This window comes from Chrysoperla carnea, chromosome 2 (assembly GCF_905475395.1).
Source record: "Chrysoperla carnea chromosome 2, inChrCarn1.1, whole genome shotgun sequence".
Lineage (NCBI taxonomy): Eukaryota > Metazoa > Arthropoda > Insecta > Neuroptera > Chrysopidae > Chrysoperla > Chrysoperla carnea.
This window is the reverse complement of record NC_058338.1, coordinates 57,572,183-57,594,684: the sequence shown is the minus strand read 5'-3', so window position 1 is coordinate 57,594,684 and position 22,502 is coordinate 57,572,183.

Genomic DNA, 22,502 nt, shown 5'->3' with positions numbered 1-22,502 from the left:
TATTGATGCTACAAACAAAATTTTGGTAAAGGTGTTCATAGAAGCACCTAATTAGTCCATTTACAGTTGTCTGTCCGTCTGTCTGTCCGTAAGCACGATAACTCAAAAACAAAAATAGATATCAATCTGAAATTTTTATGGCGTGCTAGGGCGTAAAAATTGAGGTCAAGTTCGTAAATGAGCAACATAGGGCAATTGGTTCTTGGGTCCGTAGGACCCATTTTGTAAACCGTAAAAGATAGAACAAAAATAAAAAATAATTCTTATAAAAAAATAAACAACTTTTGTTTGAGACATTTTTTTGTAAACATCACTGTTTACCCACGAGGGCGCTAATTAGATGCAAATTTTATAGTATGTATTAATATGCGAAACGATTGCGTCATCAACACTGTCTATACATGGTATTACAACAATTAACTCAGTCAATTGTTTGTTTGCAATTGTTTTCACTTACTTTTCTAAAGGCTGTTATTTCCCAACTTAAGCCAATCATCATACTGTAAGCTGACGACCACTAGACCTTATAACATCATCATAAGACGTTTCTAGAAGAAAACTAACCGGGGTGGTTTTGTTAAAAAAATCGATCTCTACCTTCTAAGATATTTATCCAGAACAATGTTCTTTATTAACCCTCGAACTAAAAAAAGGGATGTAACAAGTTTAACCGCTTTGTGTGTTTGTATGTCTGTCTGTGGCACCGTAGCGCTTAAGCGGATGAACCGATTTTAATTTTTTTGGTTTCATTTTAACGGAGAGTGTTTTTAGCTATGTTCCAAGTGCGAGTTTAGGGTTCTGTACTCGAAAAATTTGTGGGTTGGTTTTTATATTTTGAAAATTTCAATTGTCATTATAGCATCTATGACTTTGTTTTGAAAAATCTTGCTTTAAAAAATATTTTGGCAGTCAAATGATAATCAGATTATTGACTGCTCTCAAATCATAATTAGTATTGAGGTCAATATTATTATCAATATATGTAGCCACCCATTATACGTATTATTTTGTTTCCTATCCAATGTGAAGTGACATGTACCCTTATATCTGAAACTATGTCTCCCAGATAACTACAAATTGACACACATATGAATTACAGTCCTGGGACTTTTCTACTATCCAGATCCTAAGGCTTTTTTTAACCGACTTCAAACAAAAAAGGAGGAAGTTCTCAATTCGACTGTATTTTTTTTTTATATGTCTTACCTCTCGACTGGGTGAACCGATTTTGATGATTCTTTATCTATTTGAAAGCTGGTGCTTCTCGTATGGTCCCATTTCATTTTGGTCCATTTCTGACAACGGCATCCATGAGAAAACCATAAAAGTCTTAAATTTGCATTAAGTATGCACGGCAAAAGGACGAATAACTCAATATCACACCAAACGATTTCGCTGATTCTTTTTTTAGTGACAAAGTAGTTAGTGTACTTCAGATTCACTAAAAATCACAAAATAATAAAAACTTTTAACAAAAAGAAAACCGGCTACAAAAGAAAAACTTTTCCAAAACAAATTAATATGCACTTAAAAGTAAAAAAAACATAATATAGTTAAAATTATTGTTATTTTTGGAGTCGGTGTCAGCCAAGCTAATGTAGCCAACGGTTCTGCCAGAGTTGATTCATTGGCTGACACCGACTCCAAAAATATAATAATTTTAAATACATTATATTATTGTTATATTTTTTTTTACTTTTCAGTGCGTATTAATTTATTTTGGAAAAGTTTTTCTTTTGAAGTCGGTTTACTTTTTCTTTAAAGTTTTTTTTTTTCAATAATAAAGGAGAAAGTTAAATTTTGAAAGCAGAAATTTATCAAGCTATACTTTTCCCCGCATTCATTGTCATATTTGTTACTCCAAATAATAAGGTTAAATAATTATGAAAACATGCATTTCTATTACGCATAAATAGATATTTACGTCGAGTTGAAACTATTGGATATAGCGCGAAAACACAATACAGGTAACCCAACTATCCTACGAACAATGGATAAAAAGAATGATAGGCTCCCATATAACATAGACTCTAGGTCAATTAGAAGATCTTTTCTTACAATGATATTTCTTGGACCTACTTTGAAATATGTTACAAAATTAGTACATTCTGTAAGCTCTCCAGGGATTTTAACCCCCTTTAGAAGAAAATTTAATAATGGAAATTGAAACATCAAATTTCCGACACAAAATTTGTTACAGAGAAACGAATTATGAATTAATAATCAATCCAAACACATATAAATTCTTTCGAATGGCAGATTTCGCGAAACGTAAAAATATCATACTATTTTTAACTTCGATTATCAATGTAAAAAGCCTAATATTGTATCAGTATGTTAGAAATTTTTCTGTAAGCTTTGCTTTCATGAGTATTGCTTATTTTTCAACGAGTAATTGTTCTTGTTCTATCTATTAAACATATAAATTATTGGAAATGGTATATTACATGGTAGGGCATCATGCTGGTAATATTTGATAGAAATGCACTGCTGTCATTTAATATGCAATTGTTTATGGAATTTGATTTTCGCTGACTAATATAGTCACTTACATAATTATTACCTAGGACAAAACATATGTGTATTCCAGCTGGTATCATAAATTCAGCTTATTATAACTGAATTCAATAATTTTAAATTGTCATTACGTACGGCAATCCAGATCGCTATACATTTAATCCTATCAAAAATCTCCATGATAAATTTATAAAAAAAGTATTGGAAATTTTAAATCAAGACCACCTAGTAACAAGTGAAATTTACAAAACTTATTCTAGCAAATTATGCGCAAATTGTATAGTATTATATGGGTATATAAGTTATATGTATATGTGTGACATGTATATATGTGTAATGTGACAGTGTAATCAACACAGTATATACATGGTATTTCAACAATTAACTCAGCCAATTGTTTGTTTTCACTTGTTTTTATTTGAAAATAGCATACTTTTTCTGAAATATTTCTAAGCCTTTTTCATTAATGTAATATTACTAAACTTACTTTTTCTTTACGAATAAATATTTCATTGTGCATAAAAATAAACTTATCCAAAAATTGTGAATTTTTTCAGAATTTTTGCACGTTTTGAACTTTTTATAGAAGAAAATGGAAAATAAGTTAAATTAATAAATGATGGTTTTAAAAATAATCTTAAAACGGAGTTAAATTCTATTTGATTAACTGTTTATTTTTTTATTTTTTAATTTCTGTATTAAATGTTTATTAAGTGCTATTTAATTTATTATTCAATAGCATTACATTAAAACAGCAGTCTATACAAACAATTTACTGCCAAATATCATTTTCATAACAAAATATATATATGCGCAATATCAACTGGGAATTATTGAAATTTTTTATAACATTACATATCAAAACAATAATATTCATTTTCATTGTCATCAGAATTATTATTACCATGTTTTCCCATAAATATTTAAAAAAAATATATGGTACTATGGATGCTTGTTTGTGTACAGGATACTGCAGGGATAATAAATTTTTATAATTCACAGTTCATGTCATTTTGTCACTAGGAACAAAATGAAAACTAGTGACAAAATGTACCATTTTTTAACTAAAATGAGTGTCAAAAATATGACATTTTGTAACTATGTTTTTTTGCAACCGACGTGCACCTACGTCCACATCTGTTGCAAAAATTTTGCCGCTAGTTATATAAATAGCCATTTTGCAATTCAGTTACGAAATGTCATAATTTGGATATTCACTTTTAACTCCCGAACCAAAAAAAGTGGTGTTAAAAGTTTGATCGCTTCGTGTGTGTGTGTGTGTGTCTGTCTGTCTGTAGCCCCTAAACGGATTAACCAATTTAGGTATTGCTGTTTCGTTTAAAAGGTAATTTAATGGAGAGTGTTCTTAGCTATGTATCTAGTGCTATTTTAGGGTGCCGTACCCTGAATAACGAAACAACAAAAAAACAGGCAATGATAGTCAAAATCGGTGCAGTTTTCAGAAGGCTCTAAGGAAATAGGTAATTTAATGAGCAGGTTTCTTAGATTTGTTTCAAGTGCGAGATTAGGGTTCCATACCCGAGAAATTTTTCGGTTTTTTTTTTTTATTTTGTAAATTTCACATGTAGTTACTAAATGTTGTTCATGTCGCTCAAATTACAACAAATTGCACATAAAACATGAAACGAATAAAGATGCATACTTATTTAAAAATTAGTGTCATTTACTACGAAAATTAAACATACCGTTTTGAAACGTATACTGCTAAAATTAACAAATTTACAAACGTAATTATTTTGACAAATATTTATCTCTCTCGAATATTTATAATTTCGAATATTAGCAGCTTGTCTATCGAATAATCGTCAAAATTCAAGTCGAAATTATTGTCTCGTCTCTTCTTGACTTATTTTCGTATCGTCCCGTTTTTCTCCGCCTCTAGAGTAAAGATTTTTTTAACGAATTTCATTGAATGTAATTATGGACGTTTGAGCGCCAGGGCTATTTTGGATAAAAAGCTCGAGTTTTTTAATATGATGTTGGACTAAATCTAAATCAATTATGAAAATTTTAAGGGGGAGGGGTTGCCAGATTATTTAAATCAATCAATCAAAAGTAAGCGTATTTAACAATGGTCTTATGGGAAAACGGTTGACGATTGAAAAAAAGGATGTATGAGCATGGACACAAGTTTTAAAATATATATTTTTTCAATTTTAATGGTGGATAATGTTATAACTTAACAATTTAAGAACAAATGTAAGAAACAAATTTTTTCGATATAGGGAGTAATTTTCAAAACATACAAAATTGAAAATTTTTTAAAAATTATTTCGATATTTTGAAAACCAAAGCAGAAATCGAAAAATTTTATTCTAATTCTTCGAATAAGGAACAAATAATTTCAACCACAAGTCTAAACTTGCTTTGGCGCTCTGACTTCCTTAATATTAATTTAAAAATAAATTTTTTTAGGTACTCATAATCATCAGTCCACACACACACGGACACATAATCTGATGTGTTTACCAGAGAGATTTTATAGATTTCCATATTCGGCATTGATATTTTTAGTTAGATTTATCTACAAATTATAATAATATATTAAGCATAAACGACTAAGAGTCGGCTGTAGTTCACAAAGACTAAAATAAAGGTCTTCATTGATAGATTTTTTTATTTTAAGGGGTGCTAATTTTGAACGTCCTACAGGCGTAAAATTTCTAGATGCACCTCTGGCAAAAGATCTCTAATTTGTAGTAAATTTAATGCGTTGTTCCTTCAGTAAGTACCTTCGTTTAAGTACGTATTCGACACACTCACCGTATATTCCTTAATAAAATATTTAATCCCTCGTGTAAAATAAAATATGAAACCTATAATATTGAATTATTATATCGAAAATTATTATATTGGGTGTCGATTTTTCTTGTTCAACCAAACATCTTTTGTATCAGATGTATTGAAAATATGTGTATATTTTCAAAACAGTGTTATATGCTTGGGCTAAATAATGGTCACTCTTTTTGACGCTTCTGTCTTGAAGGAGACCGAAAAATACTTCACTATTTATTTATAAGTTAGATAATTTCTGAAAGTGTACCATGTGATACCATTTCGAAATATTAATTTCTTATTTTAAACATCTTCAATTTTGCCGCTTCTTCATGACCACTTTTTTGATAGAACAGGTTTGGGAAATAACAAGCATAATTGTTAAAACCATAAGGATTGGAAATGGAAATAAGATTGATTAGGTTAAAAAATGAAAACTAACTTTTCAACATATTATTCACAGGATTCTCTCGCAATTCCCACTCAATTTGGTTAATTCTAAAATACATTACAGTTCCTTTTGAAGCAGAAACTAGAAAATAAGACAACATTAAAGTCACTTTCTTGCAGTCTCTTTTTAATAGTTATTAACTACATTAACTACAATTTGCAACCCTTTGCCATTTAATTCAATGTTGTATGTAAAATTAAATTTTTTTTTAATTGAATTTATTGCGCTTTAGTAAATTATGAATCCTGTGACAATCCTTATTATTTGGGTTACTTAAAAATTCGATTCCATGTGTCTTTATCTATTTTTATTCCGCTGTTATATTCCTATATCATGTTTTAAGACGGTAACTTCCCTTTACGCAATCTAATTTACCGCTTGTTTGTTTCGAAGGCAATGCTTCGAAGAGTCTTGAACGAACGTTAACAGAGCAGCTTAGGAAAAGGTGCAATAGATAGAATTTTAAAATAAAATTTAATTTTAAGTTTTACATTGAATTCAGAGGGGTGAAAAGAGCGAAAAGAGCTTTTTATACAAAAATCAAAAGTCAGTGAATATTGAATGGGTTGAGAAATGGGATAAAATTTTTTATCTTTTATTTATAAAACTATTTTTTGACCTACCCTTTGACTCTATATGTATTATGATGTCAAAGAACTATACAATATTTTTGAGCTTTACAAACTTGGGACTTAACTAAGTGTACCTTGATTATATATATTAGAGTATAAAAATTCTCTTTATTACAAGCTCACGATCTAACAACTTCACTTCCTCATTTACAAATTTTCTTAATTACAACGCACAATTTCCTTATTAAGAAATACGAATTCCTTCTTTCTATTAAAAATGGCAAATGGTTCAATAAACATTATTAAATTGGATTCACTTGTAAAAGATATGTATACCATTCATTTATCCATGTCTTTATGTTTTTAATATCATATATCTATCCTTTTCATATACAATTCGGAAAGGAAGATAAGTAATAAAACACGTCATTAAATTAAAATAAATAGTCCTATTAAAATCTAGTAGAATTGACCAGAAAAAAAACTACGTGTCGTAAATTTTCATCATACTCATTTCATTTTTATTTTTTTCATAAGAGACATAACCAAGAAATATTGGTGATTGCGAACTTTAAAAGTCAGACCCATGTTTCAGTTTCTTAGTTAATTAGTTTATCAATGAAAATTTATATTGATAAGTGCGATATAAGTATTTCCAGTTGACTCTTACCGAGAAATTTCTTAACTTTTAAACACTAAGTTCATCCTTTCTTCAATCTGTCTTCCTTCTTCCAATCCTTTTCTTCTACGTCTATAGATCATCTTAGCCATAATAGATTGAAATGATAACACAAATTTCTTGAATGAAATAATTTTGATGTATCTTTCGTTACATTGGTCAAAAATTTACTGTAATATTAGAAAAATTGTACAAAAACATATAATTCACAATAAAAATGTGCATTTGGATTGAGGAAAAGAAAACGGGATACATTTATAATCAAATCGGTAAATGTTTTTTTACAAAATTAATACAATTAACTCTCGAACTAATTTTATTTTTATTAAGGGAGCATGGGCCGTTCGGTACATTATTTTTCTACCAAAATTGGCTGCTAGCTAAAATATAAAGATTTATATTTTTAGAGAAAGGGAATATTTTTAGGGAGAATTAATAAAGAAATTTGTGGTCTGGATCATGGCTCGAGTTTCATCACAAAAAAAAATCAAGTTTTCCGATTTGTGAATTTTGTGACACTTTTTGGCTATCGTATATGTTGTTATAAGAGAGGTCATTTTAAACAAAATACGTAAAAATTGAAGGAGCTTTACAAGTTGTCTTTTTTTTAGTTTTTATAGAATGTACAGCAGACTGACACTCAGGCCACAATCAACACTTTCATTGATTACCAAACCTTATTAAGCCTCCGGAAAAGCATACAGAATGAATATCATCTTTTGGCATGTATGGTTTTTTAAATTGGTGTCCAGAATATATTAAACGTTTAAAATTATGTTATGCGTTAAAAAAGTTACTAATTATTAAAGCTTGTAACATTAAACAAGTGCAAACTATTTAACTATTTTCATGTTTGAATAAAAAAAAATTCTAGGAATGGTTTTAACTATCACCTATACATAATGTCAGTAAATGTAAAAACCAATTTGTCAAGAACTGTACAGAAACTACATTTTCAATGTAACTGGAACGGTATTATATTATTATAGACTACTTGGTTTTACACAGTTCAACGGACATGATGGTTGATTCTCTTCGCCAGAATTTATAACATCGTATACAATGTTATTATGGTTACATTTTGTAATACCATATATATTTACACATAACCTATGTTTATAATTTAGTTGTTTTGTGTTAAATAGAGTTTGGATATGTGTCTTGTTACTCTGTTTTTTCACCTCTGTATACTGATGAAATTTAAAGGTAATTTTCTCACCCGAAAAGTCGTCGACAAAGTACCAAAAATTTTTTGATGAGTACAATATGAATTTTTTTTAGCAATTTTTCATTAGATTACTTTTAAAAACAACACCTTTATTAGTCGCCCTATTAGCTCAGTTGGTTAAGGCGTAACCAATTCCGCCCGCGATATGCTTAGATTAGCGGATTCCCGCCGTCGCAACTCGTAATTAATAGTTGTGATGGGCTGGTGTAGTGCATGGTATGTGCATGAAGGAGGTGCACTCAGCCTCTGAAATTGAGGAGCTGTTAAATGAAATTATCAGCGGACAGGTGGTAAAACACATATATGGTATCACAATGGGCTCAATAGCCTAACTGTGCCCTTCGTGGACAACCAATATAACCTAACCTAACCTAAAAACAACACCAAATTTTGATTCCGGAATCCCAATTGCATTTCGTATAAAATTTTGAGCAAAATTCAAAAAAATACAGTGTGGTTAGTTTTAGAAAAATTCTGTACAAAAAGGTTTTATTTTAACTTGATTCTGGTGATATTTTGAAAAGTACTCTTCAAATCCTCAAATAAAATGATTGTTTTCTGAGTCTTCATTAACTGATTTTTAAGACATTGATTAAAGAAATTTCTTAAGAATATCGTACGCGATTTTTGTCAATATCTCGGAATCTACCCGTTACACTGCCAAAAAGTTTTTGCATTTTTCTCGAAATTACTGTAACTAAATATTTTTATCTAATCGCAGCAAAATTTTCCCGATTTTAGGGTATTTCTAGAAAATTCTTGGAAAAACTGTGGAAGATCGCAACATACAATTTAGTTTCGAAAGGTCATAAAACTTGGCATAAAGTAATTTTAACTTAAGAAACACAAAAATGGAGTTCATTTAAGAATTCGAGATAGTAGTTTTTGATATATCACCTAAAATCGGAACGATTAGCATTAATTTTACCGCGATCCTCGAATCTTATATAGAGGTTGTGTGGTGTTCCCTAAAGATTAAAAAATAGTTTTTAAATTATTCGTTGCCATACTAACTAGGAGTAATCTAATTTCAACACAGTTATAACGAGCAGTACATTTTAAGCTAGTTTTTAAGCGAAGCTTGTTTTAATTTATGATATTTTATTTAAAATTTTTATACGAAGATATAAATATCAATCAAGTCCAACAAAAAAATTTAGTTGTATATACTTGTATCTAGAAAATTTTGTTTGGTTTCTAGACTCAGGTGAATCATGAAAAATTAAGAAAGGAGGAAAAAACCGCTCTTTTGGTAAGGAAGAGACATACGCATCTTTCACTTTCTGGAAAAACGCTAAAACTATGAGGCTAAGGAATTATCTAAGCAATCAACAACAGGTACTTAAATTTTTATAAACTGTTTCATAGTCGTATCCAGAAAATAAATAATTAAATAAATATTTACCTATTGCGTGAGTCGCTTCCTTAGATAAGCGGTTCTTTTTCATACTTAATTTTTCATGATTCCCATGACTCTAGAAACGAAACTCGATTTTCTGAATACAACAATGAAATTCTATCCAAATCTCGTTGAATTATACCGATTGGTTTGCTTTTGAAAACCTGGCTACATGCATTTATATCATCATTACTTAGGAAAATTTGAAGAGAATCGTATAAAAAATAATAGTTTAAAAAAACTAAATAGCACGCTTTAGAACTAGCTAAACTAATAGGTAGAAAATAATTTCTTTAAATTCAAATAAATCATTTTATCGTAAAATAAAGCGTGGGGTGTTTAATTTCAGTTGTTCTAAATATTTTATAGACAGATATTGGTAAAAGTGAAGTCATTATAAAATGTCGTAAAAACCCTTCTACCTTTTAGTTCAGCTAGTTGTAAAAGCATTGTTTTTTTAGTAGTTTTAAACTATTATTTATTTTGTTTTTTTTAGTTTTTTAGACTATTATTTATTTATCAAAAATTCAGTATAAATATGGTGGGAGCGCAAATAAATATATTTTCAGATATCGAATTCGTATACATTTTCAGATATGGAATTCGCTAATCCTGATAATGATAATCAAAGTATACCAAATTTCCAGTTAATTCGACGTTTGGAAGGCGGTCAATATCATGCCCAAAGATTCCGTTACATTCTAACATACGAACATACACCCATATTACCATAGGTATGAAGCTAATAAAAGCGTGTTAAAAAATGGACTTGGAATAGTTGTTTGTACTCATGCGCCGATTCGTACTGTAGGTACTATCGTATGATGATACATAAATCATAAGTTGGAAGAATTTTGTTGTTTTCTATTTCGATAATACCGGTGGTATTAATTTTATTTGACGATTAAATTCGTAATTCGTAATTCGTAATTGATCAACATAAATATAAATTTTTGTGAATTGTGTAAAGCGATTTCAAACAACTACTTTAAAAGAAGGGTAATTTGTAACTGTAATGTGCAATTAATTTGGCACGCTATCTTCAACAGGCATTATGCAACCAAAGCTATTTTTACGTATGGTTTTTCATTATATTCGTTTTAGTTGCGTTTTTCATTATATTCGTTTTAGTTGCGAGAGAAAGACGAAGATTGATGATGAGGATGAATCCCTCGATGTCACCGGTCTGAGCAGAAGTTTACCTTTCAGACCGAGGCAGCCGTTTATTTTATGAATTTTTCTTCTTAATTTCAAAGAACAATCAAAGATTAATAATTATGTAAATATATTGTATATGTGAACCAGAGGGTATGAATTTTAAAAGCTATTTGCAATAGGGGATATCCTGATATTGAATTGGCCATATTACCCATAAAATGTAAAGCTAGACTTGATACCATGACAAAATCAAAGATTGCAATCAAAGGTTGCACATCTTTGTTTAGTTAGGAATTTAATCGTTCATATCTTGCATAGTCAAGATTTTTTAAAACCAACTTCACTTTTCTGCAAGTCCAGTAACAATTCTTCACCAAAAATGAAATAAAGTAAAGTTCGATACTCTATTTTATCCCGAGTAGACTATGATTTTAAAAGCAACTTTAATTATCAAGAAAAAATCTGCAATGTTAATTTCCGCAATGTAAATTTTCATTACTTTCTTGATAAATAATTAAAAAAAAAGAAAACTTAAGTTTACTAATGCATTTCTTAGAAAAAAGGAATTTTCATTTTTCTCTGAAATTCATTATCTAAGGGAAAATTTTTGTTATAGATTTCTCGGAATGAAATAGTAGAGATTGTTAATGTTTATTCTTTTTGTTAAATATGTTCGCAAGCTAACATAAAATTTTATTGCCTTGGAGGTCAGTGTTTTCTCCCAGTTTAAATTTTGTACTTGAAAGTTAATTCCTGATAAAAAAAGGTAGCGAAAATTAGCCGGACGTATATTGAATAACAATATGATATTTTTACATTAAAAATATTAAATATAAAATTAATTTTTCTTTATTTTGTTTATTTGTGACAATTACTATGAGAACACAGTCTTCACAGTAAAATTATTTATTTTTTTTCATCTATTTTTGTTTTTTATTTTTTATTTCTTAGAAGTTCAATGGATCCAAAAATGAAATTTTCAACATATCTTTACGTTTCATGATCAATGCATTAACATCACTTGATTGATATCTGTGTGTCCGCGCGTGTGTGTATTTGTAGACACTTTTCATTCATCCTTTTGGATATAGAAAACGATTGTATAGTCTCCAAGCTATATATTTTTATTACAATTAAATAGTTAATAATAGGAGTTAATGAGTTACGTAAAGCTATTTTCATTATCTGCGAAAAGATACATTAAAAATATATTTAATTTTTTTTTTCTTTTAATATTCTTGGAAGTTGATCAATCCATTTATATGATCTACCCAAAAACAATAAAAGTAAGACATCATTTACTTATACTTCAATAAATGAGGAGAAAAAATGACGAAATCTCTAAATTGTGACCTCTAGCACCGATTTTGATGAAAATTGGGGATTAAGCTTTCTTCACCCTCTAGATCACAATTTATATGATACCTAGTGATGCTTTGGGGGGGGGGGGTAACCACACCTTTTAAAGGGTGGAAAAATATATGTTGAAAGGGGCAAAAGAAGTCGATAAAGCGAAAATATCTAACCAAAAAAGTGTCATTACAGTATATTTCGAAAAGTCAATACCTTCCGAGTTATTGGTGAATGAAATATGATGAGTATATTTCGAAACATTGGACGTTTTTTGAAAAATGTATTTTGTAAACTTCTGGAAGTACCTACTATACCTTGAAAATGAAAAAATTTTCTACTCATTTGCACGAAAGTTAACCGAGTTATAATGAAAAGAAAAGTTTCGTATATTTTTTTTGTGCTCTATTCAGCACAATAACTGATTAATTTACCACGGGAACTAAAATTAATGCTCAACTAATTTTCCAATTTACTTTATTTAGATACTGACAACATGCTCAAATAGTTCTAACAGTTTCGGAGATATAGTATTCGAAATATAGCAGTTTAAATTCAAAAAATTTTTTAGAAAAAAACAGAAAAAAACCTTAGGAATGTAAAATATTCTACTGAAAAAGAAAACTTTTTTTTGTAATATTATTTTTCGTGTTATTTAACGATAAAGATAAGATTTTTGTTTTTTTTCTTTTAACATTCTTTTGCATTTGAATTGCAATTTTTCGAAAATGCATATAACCGAAACTGCTTCATCGCTTTATCGATTCCTCTTGCCATTTTCAACATATATATATATTTTCCCATTTTTAGAAGAGGTGGGTACCGTCCATCCCCTGGGCAAAAACATCACTAGGCACCTATATATAACTTTTGATCTAGAGGGTGAACAAATCTTAATCCCCAATTTTCAGGTCAATCGGATCTATAGGACAGAATTTAGAGGTTTAAGCATCATTTACTGGATTATTATTAATACAATAAAAGCTTATAGAGGGCACATCTATTCATATCTTGAAAATTTTGTTCAAAATTGATGAATTTGCTTTTTTTGCATTAGTTTTTATACGATCAACCCTTAAACAATAAAAAAAATCATATACATTGTTGTTTCAATAAAGGAAAAGATTTTTTTTTGTTAAATTGTTGGTTACTTGGTGTTAACATACAACATACATATATCTTATATAATTGCAACATAGGGCGTTATATTTTTACACCTTCAGGGTGAAACATTACACATTGTGTTGTGGTTTTATATAGGTATAAACAAAAAAAATTTATATAAAAGTACAGAGTGCTAATGTTAAAAAAAAGGGCTTAAATCAACTCGAATAATGAAAATTTCCAGTTTCTCAGTATTTACAGAAAAATTTCAACTATACGACACATTAAGCAGTACATCTTGGTGTTTGGCACATCTTGGTGCTATTACTCAGCGATTGTCGTAGATCCGAAATCACTACCTTTCATTTACGAGAAATCGCAAACGAGTAGTTTTGTTCTTAGCGAGTTTAGTGTTTCTTACCCGAAAAAACTGAAAAAAAGTTCTATGGAAAAAGTAATTGAATGGAGAGTATTCTTAAATACATTTCAAGTGCGAGCTTAGGGTTCCAAACTCGATAAATTTTTCGGGGTTTTTTAAGTTTGGTAAATTTTAATAGTTTTATCCTGTATATATGTAATATACATATCAAAGTAAACTTATATTACCAAGTTTGGAACGCTTAGAAATATTGATGGTGCGAACAAAATTTTGGTATATGTATTCATAAAACCACCTAGCTGTCTGCCCGTCTGTCAGCATGATAACTCTATATCTGAAATTTTTTAAGGATACTCAAGACAAAAAACGTAAGGTTGAGTTCGTGTGTGTGTGTTTGTGAGTATAATGAGCATGTTTTATAAAATCACGATCATTAGTCACGATAATCATGAAATTTTCCATAATGGAAAAGACACTTTCAAAGCTACACCCTGTAAAATACAAATCTCAAACACATAGTCTACTGCCCCCAATAAACTCGGCGTAATGAAAATGGTAGTAACCCAGTGACTATATCTAGTGGCTACGACTAGCTACGTTGGTTATGTTGTTTTATTAGACTAGCTATGATGATAATAACACATTTTTGTGTTACCAGGAAACTAGTTTAAACTTCTATTCTAGTAGAATAGATGAGAATATAACAACGAGGAATTGGTGATAGATGTTGGTCATATAATACAGTGGATCTACACTTCCATAGCTAGAGTTAGCTACAGTGTGATGGGAAGAGCAATTTTAGTTTTTAGAATTGTTTTTTTTTCTATTTAAACTCGGCACGGAATTTATCAAAAATAACTATACGTGCTGTTGTTATATTATATACCATGTATGCCACTAATGTTGAAGGTATTGTTTTCAAATTTTTAAACGAAAAGATGAAAATTTTGATTGTACTATACACAGTAACAAATTACTGAATTGGAGTAGATGCATGTACTTGGCTGTGACATTCTTATAACAAGTATACATTTCTTGCGTCAACGATTTCAATAATTATAATACAAGATAATAAAGTATTTGACTGCTTAAAACTTTTCTTACTAAGAAAATGGTTACTTGCTTCGTATTACAAAATTTAGGATATGTTCCTCATCGTACGTCATCGTTCTGATTTGTTTGCTGGTTTGGGAAGTAAAATCGACAAAAGTACAACAAAAAAAGAGAACCCAAAAGCCGACATGTATAACTTACCTAGAAAACTAAAACTTTTTCAATCGATTTAGTTTACCAAGAATTTGGAGAAAATACTAAAATATTTTTCTGTCAAACTGTCAATTTGTACTTTTTGTCAAAATATTATCTTTTATCATTTAAAAAAAGTTGAGTTGAGAAAACTATCAGTACAATAAAATAAGTAAGTACAAATTTTTATGTTATTTCATAATAAATGTCCTGATCAAACCAAAACGTAATGTACCTACGCACATATTGAGTTGACTGCCAAATCAGAAGTATGTTTTTTTAAACTAATACTACAATTATTTCATGCAGTAAAAACTAAAAGTAGCAAAAAAATTAAATTCTTTAAAGAATGAAACAAGCATTTGACTTATAAAACTAATACCTTAAATTTTCAGAAAAATACCTTATAAATAAAAAAAGTAAGCGCTACATTACCAAGGTACGAAAGAAATATTGTTCCTACCGGCTGCTCACGGCACACTGCATTCTGTTCTTATAGTAGTACTAGTAGTACTTTTTTTACAGTGTATACATCTGTATTAGGAACATCTATATCATGAATAAATTCGTCCTTGATGGTGGAAACAGAGTGGAAAATGTTTTCATAATATTGCCTACCAACCATACCACCCCATCCAGTTTCTTGAAAACGTTGCTCTCACAGCAACTATTTGAATAGAAATTCTCGAAGCTTTTACTTTTGTACTGATGATGGAATTTTGGAAAAATTTCTTTAAATGTATATATTTATAGTTTATGTGTCTGTAGCCTCTCTGTTATTTGTGTTTTAATCACATTCTATCCATATCCATATTTCTTAGATCTCCAATAAAATCCACAAGGCGTAAAATGTATAGAAGGTAAGTTTTAAAAAAAGCAGTCCCGAGTCCCGTTCTTTGATTCAAGAAACGAAGAGCCACTGATCAATGTGACTGTTTTTGCAATTATTTTGTCCTTTGTTATCTATCAACATTCAGCAAATGCCCCCAGCCAATGAAATAACACAATGCAATAATTTTTCAGCTCATTTCGACAAGAAAAATATTATTTGTGAGGAATCACTTTTACTTGTTTTTTATTTACAATAAGATATAATTAATAAGTGTGCTGTAACACTTCTGGAAAAATTTGTTTTCGAAAAAAGAAAAGAAAAAAAAAACGAAACGAAACGAAAGATAGAGATATACATAACACTACTATCTCACATCTCACTCGGGAACTTTAATTTTCAAATAAATTCACTATGTCATGTTGATCCCTACCCATACCTTGAACTAAATCTACAAAAACTTTTTCAGGAAATATTTTGATCTGAATGAAGAAAAAATCAGTCAGCTGAAAACAAACTTTTGTCTTCAATTAAAAAGAAATGTATATAATATCGTTTACATAAATATGAAACATATTGCCTACGTATCTATTAAAAATTGACTAATATTGATTGCTTTCTAAAAATGAAAGATTAGATTGAACGTCATCAAAATTATTTATGCATTGAAAAGTAATATTTGAGTATTTCGAATTAAGAGCCATAATCAAATAACTGATTTAGAGGAGGTTTTGTAAAATTAAAGTCAGCATTTGCGAGTGCTCTTCAGGATTTTTATTATTTTAAGGATATTTCTTAATAACTGAAGTACATACATTTTGAAATAGCAGTCTGGGATCATGTAACATAAAATTCGATTCTCGATTTTAGTATTTCAACGTTTTTTTCTACCGAACAAGTCAAAAAAAAAGTTATTGACAATAGGAAAGGGAAAGCAAATTACAGTAAGTTTACAGCTCTTAAATGTGAACTCTGCAAGATAATAAAAAAAAACAAACAAAACAAATAATGATAATTCCTTTCGATAGATTCAAACTTCTTGCAATTGTTTTACACTGTTGCAGTTTATTTTTACCTTATTTAGTCGATTATCAAAAATATGTTTCGAACAAAATTCTTTACGTATACAAATATTAACAACTTTCAAAAATATTTATTACAAATACCAATTGAACATAGATCGATTGTAAAAATTTGAACAATGTACATCTATTTTAACTGAAATTGAATATACAAACTTACGTTTTTATAAGCCAGTTTAAAGTTAACTACAAATTCAGGACGACATGAACCATCGTACAATATTTAAAATGGTATACCTATGTATATGTCGCAGCCAAATAGAAAAAGAAGCCGTTCACTTTACAGCCTAGCCTTTTACTTAACGGCTCCGTTCAACTAGCGGCCTGAACGATATTCAGGCATAAAATGAAGCAGCTAGGCAATTAACATGGATCGTTAACGTTTAATTATTTGTCCAATCATTTAAATTAAGTTCTCAGTTCTCGCAGTTTATGGTACGATGAAAACCTTGTTTTCACGGCAAGTGTTGCGACGAAATTTCAAAAAGTAATTTCTTTGAGAGATACTTTGGCAAGTCAATCACCTTTTGGTGGTCAGGGACTACAAAAATGTAGTTGTAGGCCTACTGTGAATCATCGCCTCAATAATACATGTTTTTGTTTTAAAAACAAAGTTTTTTTCTGATCCAAATACCATGGAAGTTTAACTTGTTCTAACAAATAATATTTTAATTATTTACATGTGTACTTTGTTATTGAGTATTTGATCTCATGATTACCAAAAAACAATATGTTATATTTTAAATTACGAAAATAAACAATTTCTAAAGTCAGACATTGAATCTTTTTTTTGTCAAATGGCCATTCTATTGTACAAGCGACCTAAGCATGAGCCAGCTAGTGTATTAAATGTTTAATGAGACGCTACGGCTGAATATCATTCAGGCTGCAAGTTTAGTATAAACACGGCTCCGTTTAGTAAAAAACCTAGGATGTTAAATAAACGGCTAGTAAAGCTGCTTGGCTGGGACTTATATACATGTCGAAAAGCTCTAATAATTTGGGTATATCGTCGTTGTGTATAGGAAAGCTTTTTAGGTCATTAAAAATTCGAGGTAGTGATAAAACCATCATATTCCGTCATTATTAAATAAAAATGTCAGCAAAGTTGTTCATAACAGGTTTCACAATCTCATCGAAGTGTACTGTTCTTTTTGATTAAAGAGACACTCATTTAAGTCACGACGATCACATGGGCACGGTCAGCTGTTCCAAAACATACCGTTAAAATGTTTTTTTGTTAAAATATATATGTAAAATTTTTTAATAAAAACATGACTTTTTTTCATCAAATTTCAAATTAATTTCGTTTTGTAACATTGAAAACGGATGAGTCAACCATGGCTATAAAAATAGTTCAACTTTGATGTCAATCTTTTCCCATTACCGCTCAACATAACCAAATGTTCTAATTAAATTACTCGCTTAGCATATTTTCAAATATAAACTCCAATGTACATTCGCAATTACCATGATGATTTCTTATTTCGATTTCCCTTTCATTTACGTGTAGATAAAACTTTACTTTATCTTAAATTTATCTTTATTCATTGATTAACAAACATATTTCCCATTTTCCATTGCTCGAAAAACTTGCGATGGGTCCACCTAGACAACCCTCCTCTACCTATTTTATAAAATGTGTATGCTATTTTGAGTTGTTAAAAAAATAATAAATATTTAAATAACTTTACAATGATTTGGCATTTTAAAAATTATTTATTACGTGTATAAAATGTAAAAATTTTTAAAATGTGTTTATGTGGTGAAAAAGAATTTTAATTTTAGAACATACTTAAAAGCCAAACTTTAAAACATGTAAGTCCGAAAAATAAAAGCGATAATTCTTCAGACTTCAATAAAGAAAGAATTTTAAGTAGAAAATATGTGTTGTTAACTTTTCTTCAAAGAATAAATCCTTCTTAAAAAAAATTATAGAAAAATATCTTATTAATTTGCCAAAAATTTTTTATTAAAGCTTTAGATAAAATTTTTTGTGTGTTATTTTGAAATTTAAATAAGCACACAGGGTAGTATAATTTTTTACAAAATATTTTATTAGTAACGTTTTTAAAATGATAAATTAACGTTAATAAGAAAGACAAGAATACCCTTAATCTTGTCCTACATATTGACAGCAAAATTTTGCTGATAAACGTGGGTTTACTTTTCGGCTTATTATTCTCGACGTGCTGATAAATGCACATTATTTTATTCACTTTATTGGAGAAAAAAAAAAAACATTTTGAAAAAATTCAAAATAATTTTTGAAAGTAATTTAAGGTACCATTTTTTTCGAGGAGCATGGCTTTGAATGTATGGTAAACGGGTTTTTTTCAACATTTAGTACAGAATTTCTACAAAACGCGATGCGATAGGGCAATTTATATACTCATGTTTCAGGTAAAAAAAAAAAAAAAACAAACATAAAACTTTGATGTTCAGTGTAAATCATAGCAATAGTGTTAACATGTAGGTCTTACTTCAACTACCCTTTTATATTGAGCTAAGCCAAGAAAATTCTTCCAGTATATCTTTAATAAAAATTTACAGTAAAAAATCACAGACATATTTTACGTATATCACAAATTTTATCTATATAGAGGCATCCGGGAGTTCTTTCTAGTAGAAAATTTTTTGAGTATATTTTGTTCAATCAAACGGAGATAGTGATTCTATGGATTGATAAAATATTCACAATAAGAATCTATTTCAAAAATTTTATCAACATTGATATAAATAAATTGAGATATTGAAATTAAACGGCTAGTATGTGTCCAATACATCCTGTTATTAAACTACGGTAGCCCAATATTGTTATTTAAAACGAGATTTTTTATAATTACCTAATCTTAAAACAGTTCATTGTAACTTTAAAGATAATATTATATTTTGTTAGAAATAACACAAACTCAATTCATGATTATTAACTCATTCAATGGTGAGTACTGCTTCTGTGGTAAGTAAATGGTTAGTAAATTGTGCTACCTATCTATTCTTGATATACCTCTCTCTATAACTATCGTTGTTGGTTTGTAACCACGATGCCACATTATTCACCAATCGGCATTTTGAACATGGCACTCCTGGCTTCATACAATATAGGTAGTGTATATTTTATAATGAATAATATACACTATATACATATACATGTATACAGGATGTTCTGTTATTGACTGCAGATCGTTGGCCTGCAGAATAAGCTCATAAAGACGAAGGGAAAAGTTATTTGCCAATTTTCAATCTGAGGCCTACTTTAGAGACAATTAACCAAATAAATTAATATAATATTAATACAAAGTAAGTAGATTTATCGAATCACAGTTCACTTAGATATTATAGGCAATACCAGCCTATTACACAAACTAAGTGGGCTGTCTTATATTCTACAAACACGCTAAAGTAAATAATACAAATATTATTGTTTTTGTTACGTCAATCAGCCAACTGATTCAGACAAGTTATTGTATGGATGTACATATATTATATACTTAAGCAGACATGTATTATTTATACAATAGTGTTTCCTTTAATATCTAAGTGAACTGTGATAAAACTAGTAACTTTGTTTTAATATCATATTAATTTATTTGGTTAATTAAATCTCAAAGTCGAATCCTCAGATCGAAAATTGATAAATAACTTGTCCCTTCGTTTTTATGAGCTTATTCTGTAGGCCAATCTGCAGTCAATTACAAAACAGCCTGTATATATAAACGGAGGTTAAACCCCATTATATATATATATATATATATATATATATATATATATATATATTATTGTAGATATAACTAACAGATCATAGATGATGGGTGTTTATTGGTTTAATAATACAGTGTATATAATATATTAATGACGGCCACATCATTGTGACATAATTACTTTTGTATAATATGCCAAATACAGAATCCAACAGAAAGGAAACAAAGGAGGATATTTTAAAAGTGTATCAGGAAATATGAAGAAAGCATTCTCATACTGGTGAAACTTTGAATGAAGTCGTAGCTTCCGTTCATGAACGCAAAAGTCAACGGCAATGCTTGGAGCACTTTAAGCTTGAAGCAAGTTTATCATAATTAATAATATTAGGGGGCCCTGAAGCAAATAGGAACGAACGTAAGCTGTAAATTATTGATGCATATACGACAAATACGAAGCATATTCACTCGCTTGGGAGCTACGATGCCACAGATAGACACACAGATACACCGGCACGTTAAACTTAAAACATCCCTCTATTTCTTAAATCTGTTCTTAAGCCTTTTGGTCTTTGAAATATTTTTTAATTTCTAAACATGCATTGGACTACTATATCAGACATGTATAGAAAATATTAAATGTACAATCGGTCAAGTTATGTACTTTCTTGTTCTTTTCTTCGCAACGTACTGGTTAATATACAGAATGATAAAAACAGAAATATTCTAAACGATTAAAATATTATCATATTTCAGAATAAATTGTGAACTACTTTTTAAGAAAATTTTACTTCGATAAAAAAATAATATATATGATAATAACAATCGTAAAAAATACGACAGATATAAGACGACCATTCACCCTACTTTGTTTTTTTCCCAACAAAACAAACAAATTTAAATCATATAAATATATGAAAAACAAATAAATTTTACTACCAATTTATATTTTTTCTAAAATAATTCAGTTCTTTTATTTATATTATGCAAGTGATTGAGAGCAAGTAGAATTATTTTTGTGAAATACATTTTAGTTTATTATTTTGTATTCTAAAAAGAAGAATTCAAGTAATCAGATGAGAAAATATAAAGTTTTCAAGTTTTAACCACCTTATTTAATTTTAACTATGTCAAATAAGAATCTATTTTATAATGAACTTTATAGTTTGCAAAAAGTGAATTCGAATGTAGATCAGGTTATATTCATTTTGGGCTTATACTGCATGTTTGAATATGACTAATTTTAATCAAATGAAGAATTGCCTGTTACTACCTACATTTATATACTATTCTAAGTGCTTCCAGTGATAAGAGGACAAAATTATTGAATTCCTAATCAACCTTATCAAGATCTTACAACACATCGAGAGTAATATGTTTTGTCAAAAAATTAGGCACTGATGAAATAGACAGTATGCCTCAAATTACGAAGTGTTTCGAAAATCTCTTCGGAGCTCCTTTAGGAAGAATATTGGAGGGAAGTACTATGCAATTTTTCCCAATGCTTACTGCTTATAGTGCAACAGTTTCCATAGGCATTTCCCAACATCCATTTCCATGTCAGCCAATTAATTACGATAAGTAGTTCGACAAGCTATTTGTTTTTATAGTTTACGCCATGGTATCATAAAACACATCAATCATAAGCAAAAGACTTTGACATTGAATTTTTTATACAAAATTTGGTAAGCAAAGATAAATAATAAATAAACACTTTTTTATAGAGGCATCTGTGAAAGGGCCAAAGAGTTCCTACGAGATCAATCACAAGCCCACAAGATTTAATTACCAGGGTTTATTTACTTAACAATTAACATGCACTTTTTTTGAAAGGGAACGACTAGAGTACGTGTTATTTGAATTCATTGAGAACTTTTTACGAACACTTTGTCAAGAAAAGGATTATGTTTATCTAACTCTCGTGCGCTAACTTGGAGATTTTATAATATAGCGTCCCCTTTGACCATTACGTTACTACTAAGTCTATATTAAACCTAGATTTTTTTGAAAAATTT